This window comes from Typopeltis vanoorti, chromosome 7 (genome assembly GCF_054136105.1).
Source record: "Typopeltis vanoorti isolate ZY-2024b chromosome 7, IOZ_Tvanoo_1.0, whole genome shotgun sequence".
Classification (NCBI taxonomy): Eukaryota; Metazoa; Arthropoda; class Arachnida; order Uropygi; family Thelyphonidae; genus Typopeltis; species Typopeltis vanoorti.
In genome coordinates this window covers 68,553,470-68,566,738 of record NC_143555.1, presented here as the reverse complement: position 1 = coordinate 68,566,738, position 13,269 = coordinate 68,553,470, and the positions used below count along the sequence as shown (strand labels likewise).

At 34.6% G+C, this 13,269-nt stretch overlaps 1 protein-coding gene across 2 annotated transcripts in view; it reads left to right on the top strand.

The window, feature by feature from the left end:
- Nipped-B (Nipped-B cohesin loading factor) overlaps positions 1 to 13,269 on the top strand; it is a 129,407-nt gene that overhangs the window by 105,887 nt on the left and 10,251 nt on the right. The gene's annotated exons all lie outside the window — the stretch shown is intronic.

Genomic DNA, 13,269 nt, shown 5'->3' with positions numbered 1-13,269 from the left:
TGCAATATAATGAGTTTTTTTAGGCATATGTTCACATAAAAATGAATATAATATCCTCATGGATTTTATGGAATACTACAATCACTGTGATAGTCCATTTCACTTAAAATTTCATTATCAGTTTCCTACATTAAGCATTTCAGGTTTCTAATGTTTTTTATTTTCTTTTTCCCTACTGCCACTCGCATGAAACAAACTCATTGTTACTTTGTCTAATATTTTTTTATTTATTTATTTTCTGAAATAACGATTACTCTCTTCTCAACCTCAGCCGCAGATCACTTGCTGTAGTTTTCAGAAACTTTGCAAGCACGAAATTAATTTAAAAAAAAAAAATCTTCATTCAAAACTTTGTTCAGCTACTTTTTACATATAACTTGCATGGGCCAGTGGTGTAACAGATGACTCATCTGACTACAGAGCAGAAGATTACAGATTCAAGTCCTGGCTGGCTGGTATAATTATTTATTTTATTTTATTTTATTTTTTTTGAGAAAAGATAGGAGAGAGAGTTGTTAGTGGAAGCGAAAATGAAGAGCAAGAAAGTAAAGACTGTGAATATGCTGCCGCGATGTGATGGGACTGAACTGAGAAGAAAGGCCATGATTGCCAATGAGTCATTCAGGAGGAATGGTGTGCAGTTTATTGATGTATGGAGTAAGTTTGATGGATGAAAGGACTTGTATGTATTTGAATCGTTTTGGAATTAGATGTTTGGAGAAAGTGTTGTTTAGTGAGAGTGTGGTTCTGCAAAACCACGGAAACTAGAGATATCAGGGAGGATGAAATCTAGCATGTGTCTAGCTGCCCCTGTGATAAATGAGCATGAATACAGTAATGATTATGTAATGCCAAACAGGATTTCACAGGTCTCCAATTTAAATGGGTTGGTAATGACATTACACAAGGATAAGTATGGGTACAAAAGGATGGTAAAATTCATGTACACGAATGCAAGAAGAATCAGAAACAAGGATGAGGAGTTTTTGGCATTGGTAAATTCAACTTCGCCAAAAATTATAGGCATCACTGAGACCTGATTGACTGAAAATGATATAGCTACAGGGATAGAATGTAAAGGGTATTGTATTTTCAGGGAGAATAGAAGGAACAGGACAGGAGGTCAGGTATTGCTGATGATAGCTGCAGAATTACAACCAACAAAATTAGAAGTTAAAAGAGGATATTAGGTCTGAGGGTGATGGTTCATTTGAGATAGAGGAAAATAAGACAAAATACTTTGTCTTATTTTGTCCACAGGAAAATGTAGATGCCCAATATCGATGAATAAGCACAATGAGCATAAGCTGAACAATTATTATGGGAGACTTTAACTATGGGAACATCGATTGGAGGGAGGAAAGGGGGGGAAATTGCAAGATAGAAGTGGGATTTATACAGTTGCTAAGGGATAATTACATGAAACAACAGGGGTGGGGGGGGGCAGTGGTTTGAGGGTGTTGGATCTGATAATAGCATATTTTTCATGTCTTTGCAGACCATTTCACTATGCACTGTATTAGCTAAGTCTATCAATGATTTTGCTATTCATTCCTAAAAGTATGTTTAATTTTTGTTTTTGAACTCTTTTCACAATCCCCCCCCAGAATAATTGTACAGGGTGTCCCAAAATTCACGCAAGAAGTAATTTTGGTAGAAAACATAGATTTTTAATTAAAAATTGTAATTTCTTATTGATTCATAAAGTATACAGTATAGGGTTATGCATGGAATAGCATATCGGGTAAATGACCTCTACGGCTTTGCTGGCACATACGCACTCTTTTGTCGAAATTTTCCATGACCATTTTGCATAAATGTGGCTGAATTTCGTTGATACAGCGCTCAATTTCCTCCTTCAAGGTGTGGGTGGTCGTGGGCTTGTTGGTATAAACCTTAGACTTCAAAAAAATCAAGAAAAAAGTCCAATGGCGTTAAGTCACATGATCTGGGCGGCCAATTCTGATCATCAAAACAGGAAATTACACAACCAGAAAATGACTCATGCAGAATTGAATTGTTTCTCGGGCTGTATGGCGCGTGGCACCGTCTTGTTGAAATCACATGTTGTCCATATCCATATCTTGCAATTTAGGCACAAAAAAACTGGATTATCATGTCGCGATAGCGAGCATCATTAACTGTTATTGCCTTACCAGCCGCATTTTCGAAGAAGAATGGACCGATGATGCCTCCAGCCCAAAATCCGCACCAAGCAGTGACACGTTGTGGATGCATTTGTTTCTCAACAATCACTTGTGGATTTTCTGAATCCCAAATGCGACAATTTTGTCGATTAACGAAGCCATCAAGATGAAAATGAGCCTCATCGCTGAAGATGATTTTGTTCGAAAAATAAGCATCCACTTGTTGTTGTTCCATAATCCATTCAACGAACTCTCTTTGCTGTGTGTGTGTGTGTGTGGTCAGTAGGCTTCAGTTCTTGAGTCAATTGAACTTTGTAAGCATAAAGATGCAAATCTTTCGTGAGAATACGCTGTAGAGAGCTGCTCGAAATGCCCAATTCAAGACCACGGTGCCGAATTGATGTTCCTGGACTCTCAGCAACACTCTCACGAACTGCTTCGATGTTTTCTGTTGAACGACTTGTTGAAGGACGGCCAGAGTGTATAAGATCACTAATCGATTCAGTTTCCTTGAATTTTTTAATTTTTTCACAGTTGATGAAGTTAAATCACTATTCCGACCATATTTTGTACGAAAATTGCGAACTGTAGCTGGCAAACCTTTATTATTTTTAAAATATTGCTCAACAATGAAAATGCGTTGTTCTTTCATGTAGCGCTCCATTTTTCATAACCCTGAACTGTCAGCTGTCACGCTGTCTTTTTTTTTCTCATTGGCAACACTTTACCGCACAAATGGCGCTAAATTTAAATCTTGCGTGAATTTTGGGACACCCTTTATATTTAAGAGTGTAGGTTACATCTTTAACTGTTCAACTTTAAACATTCATCTCTGTTTTTCTCTTCAGTGCAGGATTCATTTTCATCCCATTCAAAACTAGTTGGCAAATTCACTTTCTGTATAAAATTTTCTATAAACTATTCCATTCTGTATAAGTTTGAAGATATATGATATCATGAATGGTTGTTTCCATTCACTAAACTATAAATATAAAACCAGTGAAAAGTGGATGAAAGATGGATACTAATTCACTGGAAAGGTACCCATGGAAGTACAATAGAAAAGAAATATAGAAACAATTAGTGTGTGTATGTGTGTGTGTGAGAGAGAGAGAGAGAGAGGTCATCAGTTCACCAAATTATTCCTTCAAAATTTTTAGGGAGTTTTATTGTGTCATTCCAAATGCAAAATAGTATTATAAGCTTTGGTTTGAATTTGAGGTTGTAAGCAAGCTACAATCTCAGATTTGTCATTGTCAGAGTTAGTAAGCTAAATAGGGAAGTAATGCTTGAACATAAAAGGAACCAAAATTTTTGGAGGTTGAAGCTGTCAATGATGTTAAACAGTGATCTGAGCCATTTCTGTAAGTACTAGTGAAATAGTTGGATGTTGGCTGATTTTTCATGTAACTAACTCACTGTGTGTAAACATATTTTTAGTTTGAAATGAATGGCAATGTTCTGGATCTGATGCATATTTTCCCTTGTTGCTGCTGATATTCCTTATTTATATAGTATTTGAGACTTACAAAACAGTAATAAGGCACTCTAGTTATGTAAACATACTTCCATGAACTTCTGTAATTGTGATATGTTAGTAATTATAAAAAAAAAAACTTACAAGACCTCTACATGTTGGTCCTATACCAGTTACCATTAGGAGGAGGAAAAATTATTTCAAACAAAATGTATGTACTGATATAAAATCATTTGATACCAACAGTCCTATTATATAATTTAAGCTGGAACCATTTTGTTTTTTTATGGCTTATCTTTCCATGTGGTTCTCACTGTGTAGATTGTAGTCTTCTAGTGTTCAGTGATGTATTATTGCCTCATGAAACCAGATGAATTATTTCTCACAGGACTTAGAGTAGAGATGACTGTGTGTAGCCTGAGACCACTGCTGATTTTAGCAATCTATGGTACTTCATGGGAACATCTTTAAAATGACACTCAGTCCATTCACAGTAGAATGGCATGGTAACTGAATTCCATGTCACTTTATGAGTTCTCATCAATGTCATGGGCTACTAGGCTTGATTTTTCATGTCTTTCATATTCATTGTCAACACAATGTTTCTTTTTTTCCATCTGACCAGAATATGGCACTGATATCTGATTTCAAAAGCACTGCATTGCTTTGTTCATGGATGTTGAACCATTAGTGATCCGAATAAGGAACTGATTTAATTTTATGATACAGTTAGGAATAATATAGCTGTTCTTCTGAAAAATTCTTTAGTAAATAATTGTTCATCCTTCAGGAAGACAAAGCCTTTAATGAATGGTTCTGCATGACCATTTATTAAAGTGTAATTGAGTGTGATTTTTATAACTTAGCTCTTTAACTTCTGGCTCCAAAGATGGCTGGTACAATCATGTTAGTATTCTTGGATATTTGGCATACCTTGAATTGAATCTATCCTTTAGCTTACTATTTTCTTTCTTTCTTTATTATTATTATTTTATTTTATTTTTTTATGAGAACATCAAGTAAAAGAATGGCGCCTTCCTTTTCTAACCCCATAGTAAACTTTATAAATGTATGTTGGCTATTTAGATGGACTATAAAAGAGTGGAAACCTTGGAGGCCATGTTTCCAGACTACTATGACATCATCCACATACCAAATATGTAAGCTTGACTTTCGAGATAACATTTCAGTGGTCACTTGTTCAATGAATATGTGATTGTTGAAACATAGCTCCTGTAAGTTTTTAATAGTTACCAAAACAGTCTGGTTTAGAGATTTTTATTATTGACCAGCTGTATTGGCAATTCCATCACTGCTTGACTAAGTCTGTAGTGTAACATGTTTAAAGTACTCATGCTCATAAATTTAGATATCACATACTGACATTTTCATATGAGCTCTTAATGGTTATTGACAAGACAATTGGTAATTAAAGAATTAACATCTCATCTCATGTTCAGGATACAAGAATCATGATGTGACCATGTTCATACACATAAAAATGAAAATTAAGTAAGAGTGCCAAAAACCAATGCTAGTATCATGTTTACTCTTCCTTTCCCCTTAGATTCACTTAGAATTAGTTGCTTTCCCTACTTTCTTTTGATTGAGGATTTTTTATTACTAAATCACTTAAGGAATTGACAACGTAGATACGAATATAAATTAAATTACACTTTAATAAATATTTCCGATATTTTGGCAACGTCATGTTGCCATCTTCAAAAGGAACTTACAAAAAAAGGGCACGTGCACGTAGGCACTACAACACAGTAACTGAGAATGAAGTGATGAAGCTATTGTTCTCCTAAAAGTCCTGATGGTGCCCTCTAGCGAGCTAAGTAGGTGTTCTTGGCCTTTGGGCTGCTGATGTAAGCCTCCCAAATTTGGGGCAGTCTCATACAACCAAATTTGTTGAGGTTTGGAGAGCTTCTTAGGGCTGAGGCTGATTCCATAAATAGTCTTTCGAATTTGTATTTGCTATGGTGTATTACTGTAGCTTTCTTCCACCGTATTCTGTGGCGTGTATCCAGAGCATGGTCTGCAAGACCAGAATGGCTGTACTTGTGAAAACGTATGTAGTTCTTGTGTTCAGAAATTCTGATATTCGCTGTCCTGCCTGTTTGGCCAAAGTAAGACGTACAGGCAGGTACATTCACCAACAACCCCACCACCACCCCTCTCACAACAATATAGAGTGGTGAAAACACTATACGACAGGGCTAAACTTATCTGTTCTAACAACATGGCCCTAAACACAACTAAATCACATCTTCAACACTTTCTCAGCCAATGGCTACCTCTCCAAAAAAAATCCAAAAAAAAAAAAAAAAAAAATTAAAACCTACAAACCACAACCCCACAACAAGGATTACGCTAAATCCATCATCATTCCCTACATCCGAGGCACCTCGGAAAAAATTACGAAATCTTAAAAAAAACATGACCTGACCTCCTGTTACAGACCATGCAGAAAATTGGCATCCCTTATGCGCTCCACTAAAGTCCAGCCACTTTCCCTAGACCTACCTGGCGTATACCAGGTCCCTTGCAGCTGTAAACTGCTGTCTTACTTTGGCCAAACAGGCAAAATATCAGAATTTCTGAATACAAGGACTACATCCGTTTTCACAAGTACAGCCATTCTGGTCTTGCAGACCATGCTCTGGATACACGCCACAGAATACTGTGGAAGAAAGCTACAGTAATACGCCGTAGCAAATACAAATTCAAAAGACTATTTATCGAATCAGCCTCAGCCCTAAGAAGCTCTCCAGACCTCAACATATTTGGTTGTATGAGACTGCCCCAAATTTGGGAGGCTTACATCAGCAGACCTTCAGCCAAGACCTTAACACCTACTTAGCCCACTAGAGGGCACTATCAGGACTTTTAGGAGAACAATAGCTTCATCGCTTCATTCTCAGTTATTGTGTTGTAGTGCCTACGTGCACATGCCCTTTTTTGCAAGTTCCTTTTGAAGATGGCAACGTGACATTGCTGAAATATCAGAAATATTTATTAAAGTGCAATTTAATTTATATTTGTATCTACGTTGTCAATTCCCTAAGTGATTTAATAATGCATAACCAACGTATAAGCCTGTCTATGAGGATTTTTTAGTATCTTATTATATGAATATGCCAGTATGTGGTATCTAAATTTATGAGCATGAGTACTTTAAACGTGTTACACTACAGACTTAGTTAAGCAGTGATGGAATTGACAATACAGCTGGTCAATAATAAAAATCTTGGGCAGTTTTTGAAAACAAAAGTACAAATTATATACTTTTGTTCCATGCTATTATTCATCATTATATATATTTTTTAATTCATCTTTCTTTGTGATACTGATTCATAAAAGTATTCTGCAGTTTGCCCAAGAATTTAAAATGGTACAACACTGATTTTCAGAATGGCTTGATTTTGCTAGATTGAAATTTGCTAAGTTGCACAGCTTTCTTCATACAACCACGCCATAAGAGAATGCCTATTATTCAGACTTCTTCCAGTTCTATGTTTGGTGGAGATATAAAAATGTTAGGACTTATGAGCAGTTTGAGCACTGCTACTCTATTCATATGTGGCTAGTACGTTCTCATTGGTAAGTTTTTGGTGTGTACTTGCACCTTGTTTAATTTTGAATTTATACTGAAAATGCCCTTGATACTTGGGCAAAAAATTTATGCAGATAAAATACTAATGTGTTTCACTGCATTAATTTTTATTTAAATGTATGCTTATGTTTAAATTTGAAAAAGGATATAGGAGAAAGAGTTCTGCAAGGCATGAACATGAAAAGATGAGAGAATAAAGATTTTTAAGTCACTGCATGAGCCAATGTGTAATTTGAGTATGTGGAATGGTGCGTAATTTATAGATGTGGTAAATTTGATGAAGAAAGGCCTTATATGATTGATGGATTGCAGGATTTGAAGTTATGGGTCTGGAGAATGTGTTGTTTAGTGAGAGAGATAGGAAGTGCAAAATCAGAGAAACTAGAACTGTTGCAGTGGGAGGTGGGGTGCAGTTTATATATATGTGTGTGTGTGTGTGTGTGAGGAACAGCACTTTTGTTAGAATGGGAATAATCAAAAAACACTAATTGTAGTTTCTCGGGCCTCAGATCAGAATGGAGCAGTCATTAAAAGATGAAAGGTTAATTATGCAGGAAGTTTTTATTCCTCTTTATAAACTTTGATATGACATGCTGACTTTAGTGTGCTGATGTAGTTGCTAAGGTTTCTTGGAAAGGAGAGGAAGTGATGGAGATGATCCAGATTGTGGATTACAGTTTCATCAATAGGTGGCAAAGAGGAAACATGGTAGAAAGAAAGAAAGATTGATATAGCTGAAAAGATTGCCAGAGTGGTTGTCAGAGTTAGCATACTCACTCTCTAAAAGCAGGCTATGGGCATAGATGTTTGCAAATATAAGTGGGAAAATAAATTTCATCACCTGGTGTGTGACCACTGCCCTGCTTATTACAAGTTGAAGTGGCTTGAAAAAACAGTCTATTTTTAGTCCCAGAGTAGTTTCCAAATTATGAAGAAAAACACACACACACACACATTGACTATTGCGTGCTGATGTAGTTTTTCCACAGACAGTTTCTGAGCTACTTTTTAATTCGCTATCTTCACCATACTGAAGATAGTGCTGATGTGAAAGGCTTTATATCTCTACTGTATATCAGCTCCATTTCACCAAAGTTAGCTAAAAGTCTCAAGAAATTTAAAATCTACACTTTTTTTGTTGCTCTTTCCAAACTCCATTCCTTACTCAGTACACCTAACCTGAAACAATGACATCCTAATTATGCAGAAGTTTATCATATTTGGTGTAACTTCAGTGGACCCTATTTTGGTCAGACAAAGAAATCCATTGAGTTGCATATGGAAGAATATGTGAGAGATATTACATATGGCAAAACTAGAGCCAACGCACTATCTAATCATGTTCTTAATTCTGCCTGCCTTAATGAGGAAGATTCTGTCATTCATCTAGTGATCTGAAACAAATCAGAAAACATTTTTAGATGTTACAATGAGCTGGAGAGAAGAGTTGTGGAATCAGTAGAAATTGTCCTCAATCCAGTCCATCTTAATACTAGCCTTAGCTATAACCTATCTGATTATCACTCTTCAGTTATCCAAGTTGGACATATATACGAGACTATTTCCATGTGAACATGCTGAACAATACTGTGGCATCCAGAATGGCTTAAAATGTCAGCAATATGTTTGCAAGTTAATTTATAGCCATCTCTTGTGTTTTTGTATTTCTCTTTTCATGTTATGCACCCAGTGAAGTCTTCTAAGAAGACGAAACTAGTTGCACACTCAAATAATCAATAGTATTTTTTCTATTTTGGTATCTCTCAACTTCTAGTCATTATTTTTTAATCATGTATACATATATATAGAAAAAGGAGTAGTGTCACATAAAAACAATAATAAGCTACTAATGGGATTTTATAGGAGCAATGCAGAAGAAAATTTTCAAATACAAGACAGGAAGGGGGGGAGTAAGGAAAGGGTATCTATAAAAAAGGAAAAAAATTAATGGGAGAATTACAGAAGAATTTCCTTATTGAATATAGGCAAGGTTCCAGAAATACAACTTAAATCTAAGTTTACTCATCCAAGATATCGGTGTACGTTATATAAATATTGTTATAGGTAATGCTGAAAAACAAAGTAATGCATTTTTTAAATTCTCATGTACTTCTGTATCATTACATGTAATGATACAGAAGTACATGGTTAACATAGTTTAATCATGTAAATCGCACAACACAGCTCAATATGTTTTTTTTTTGTGTATTGTTTCTAATGAAGGATGAATTTATATAAATTATCTCTGAACATTAAATTAACAGGGAAGACAAATAATAAAATTCACAAAAACAAGAAAGTAGGTAGCTCCTCGATGTGGAGTCTGACTCTTTTTATGATGTACTCAGTCACATGATCTGGTTTTTGACTTTTCTTTGCAAGATAATTGTATTTTTTAAATAACAGTATTAAAAATCATTTTAATTATATAAAATGTCAAGTGTTTAATTGCTACTGAGCTAATTCATGTTGTGAGCTGTTAAAATAAGCTCAGGACAATTACTATATATATAAGTTGTGCACCTACTTAAGAGGTAAAGATGTGAAAGAATAAGATGTATATGAACTTCAGTATTAATTAGATTATGCCACTTTTAATTTTTTTGTGTTTATAATTACTGGTTTATATTATAAGAATGTGCATGTAAGAATAAATTGTCTATTAGATATATGTCATACGTACTGTATATACGCATAAGTTTAATTTGAACTAAATTAATGCATTAATTTGATTAAAAAATTATTTATTGGAAATGATAGCTGTAATTTAATGTAAATGCATATCTGATAATATATGAAATAAGTGATTTTCTCACATATTTCAAGTGTGCGAGATTTACTGTTTTCAAGTAAAGCATATAACTATAACACATAATTGCTGCTCATTTTTATTGCTTCATAACCAAAATGAAAACCAGAAGTGCATCTCATAGTGGAGCATGCATAGAGTGAAAAGAACCCTGTAATATTTCTGTGAGAGAAATGTGGAGATTTTTGAAACTCGAAAGTGGATATTTATGAAATCTTTCATATAGAGGGGAAAATATTTAACAGTTATGAATTGTTATATTACAACAATGATGACAGAACTGTTGGGGAAGGGAGAGATATAGCAGGTTGAGTGTTTAGGTACTATAAAGAAACAGTCTTTCATATAGAAAGAAAAATAAAGTTCTAAACCTTAAAGGAGATAAAAAGTTGGGAAGAAAGTGAAGATTCCATTGGCTTATGTTATGACATTTAGAGAAAACCAGCAGCTAAAATTGCAACTGTTTAGGTGATTCTTTAAAAGAGAATGCTGTGATGTTCAAATTAAGGATTTCAGATTCAGATATTTTATTTCCAACTCTCTGGAAATAAAATTTCTCTAATGAATTTATTGGTAGCCACCTGTGATCAAATAACTTGACAGTGAATCAAATCAGTGGCACATGAATCAAATAACTTCATGTGCCACTTATCGCTGTTTAGTCACCTGTGGTGAGTGGATTTCTGGAACCCTTGGTATAGATATAGAGAAAAGGAGACTTGGTGACAAGCTGAGTTCAAGTTGAATAATCATTTTCAGGATCAGAGTTTACACTGTTTCAGATCAGTTTACACAATCTATCATTCATACATATCACAGTCTCAATTTTCAACTTCATTTAGCCATAACAACCTAAACTTCCTGTGCCTTTACATTTCTTAACATCATTGTGGTTTTCTTGAACCAATCTTTGAGCTGTACTCTTTGACATCTTGACAGGGATAAACTTAAAACTGTCACCACTGATTTACTGCTGCATTAATATTACAATAACAAAAAGAAACACACTCTGTTAGTGCATTATCTTTGACAGCAGGCAGGAAACTGTCTTGCATGCAATCATGCAAAGGCACATGGCTACATATGCACATAGCTTGGAGGAACATTGCTTAGATATCCAAAATAAAAGATATGACAGTATTGGAGACCCAGAAAATAACACATTAATTTGGAAGAAAACTGGTAATAGTTTAGACTTAATTCTCTAATGATATCATAATGATATCATGACATCCAACTCATATCAGGAATTGATGATGATGAAAATTCAGTGGATGTACAGGATACCATGTTGATAGTATGAATACTAGTCACACTAATCTTTATCATTTTGGGAAGTATAAACTTGTGCGAGTTTGCATTTCAAAAGTGAAGCATATCAAAATAACTGTTCAGGAAAGGTGTTTGATGGTAGAAAAAGAGACCCTGATGATAATCAAGATCTTGATAGATTGATGTAGTTAACAGTGTCTTAGAAGTCTGAAATGAAAGATCTCATAATATGGGAATCCTGACAAGTAACAGATTAATATGGAAGAAAACTGTTGCTCTGAAGCTAGTATTAATGTAGGCCTAAGCATGTAATGATGATGGATTTTTTTTTTATTATTATTGTGGACTGCTTTGTCACACTTCGTTGGAGAATCAAGGCCTGAATAGTGATAATGGGTTTTGTGTGTGGACAACCTCCATGCCTTGGGGTTAGCCCTACCAAGGAGTATATGTATATAGATATGTGTGCTTTGCATTATAGGGTTACTAAGGCAATTGGTGAGATCATTAGCCTCTATATAAAAGTAGCTTAGTTGATACTTCACACACAAACTTTGTTTGTTTACACTTGTGCAATGGATTAAACAAGTAAGTATAATTTATTTTCTAACCAAGTGAAAAAACTTTCTACGCGAGTATCTTCAATCTGGAGTATTTTAAAAATAAGGTAATACACCTTTTTACTACTTCTGTATGGAAAATATGACTTCTGCATTAATTCAATCTTGGTATCTTCCTGGTTAATAATCCTTCTCATAATGCATAGCAATATACTTGTCTGAAAGGAAGAATGCTTTAAATTATGGGATGCTAAGGCATTTGATTCGAAGTCATTAGCCTCTGTATTATTATTATTATTATTCTACGGGCACTTCCATGGAATCTGAAGACTCACAATTTTTCCACACAATCTATCATACCTTTCCTTGAACCCATTAACAGGCAAAGCACTCACAACTGACTCTGGCAACCCATTCCACTCATTCACAACTCTCTAAGCAAAAAATCTAGTCCTTACACTCCCTCCTAACCACACTTTTATTCAACTTCCAGGGATGACCCCCTTGTTCTGGTCCCTCTAACCAAGTGCTGAAACATTTTCTCTTGCATCTATCCTATAAAACCCATTAAAGCAACTTAAATGTTTCTGTCATATCTTCTCTTTTTCTCCTATCAACCAACTTCTGCAATCCACACACCTTCAGTCTATCCTCATAGGGAACATTCCACAGGCATCTGTCCAGCAGCCACCCTTATCCACTTAACCAGCATCAAATGGAGATGGATATCCACTTATCCATCTCCATTTGTTCTAATTTGTGTAATAGAGTTCCATGTACAAGTAACCTAATAAAAATACTTCACTTGCAAGCTTTGTGTGCTTACACTTGGATTAAACAAGATTATAATTTGTCTGATATAATTTAGTATGGATAAATTAATTGTTTAAAGAAGTATGACTGCTACAAAATTCCCATTTTATGTATTTTTAGTGCATTTGTGGCATAGTGAAAGTAATTACTAATATCACACTTGGACACAAGAAATTAATAAAAATTTTATTAACATATTTTGATCTGAATTGTCACTGCACTGAAAATGATCTGCTAGATTCAGCTTGAAATATTTAATCAAGTTTTCATTAATTTCTTGTGTCTACTTGATTCTGTAATCACTTTCCCAATTTTGGGATTAAGTTTACCTAAATAACCTCACTACTATAGTAATTGTGTGGGTCTGCTCCAGAGTCATTACTTTTTCACTCTGATAGTATACAGATCAATCTTTCCTCATGTTTATAACATCTCATCTTTATTACATTTTTTTTTTTTTTTGTTTGTTCATGTTTGTGTGCATGTGTTTTAGTTGTAATACTGTTATTTTATTTGTTGAATGTTTTTTCACTTGGTGATACTATAAATTAAAGATTCCAAGAAAATATATT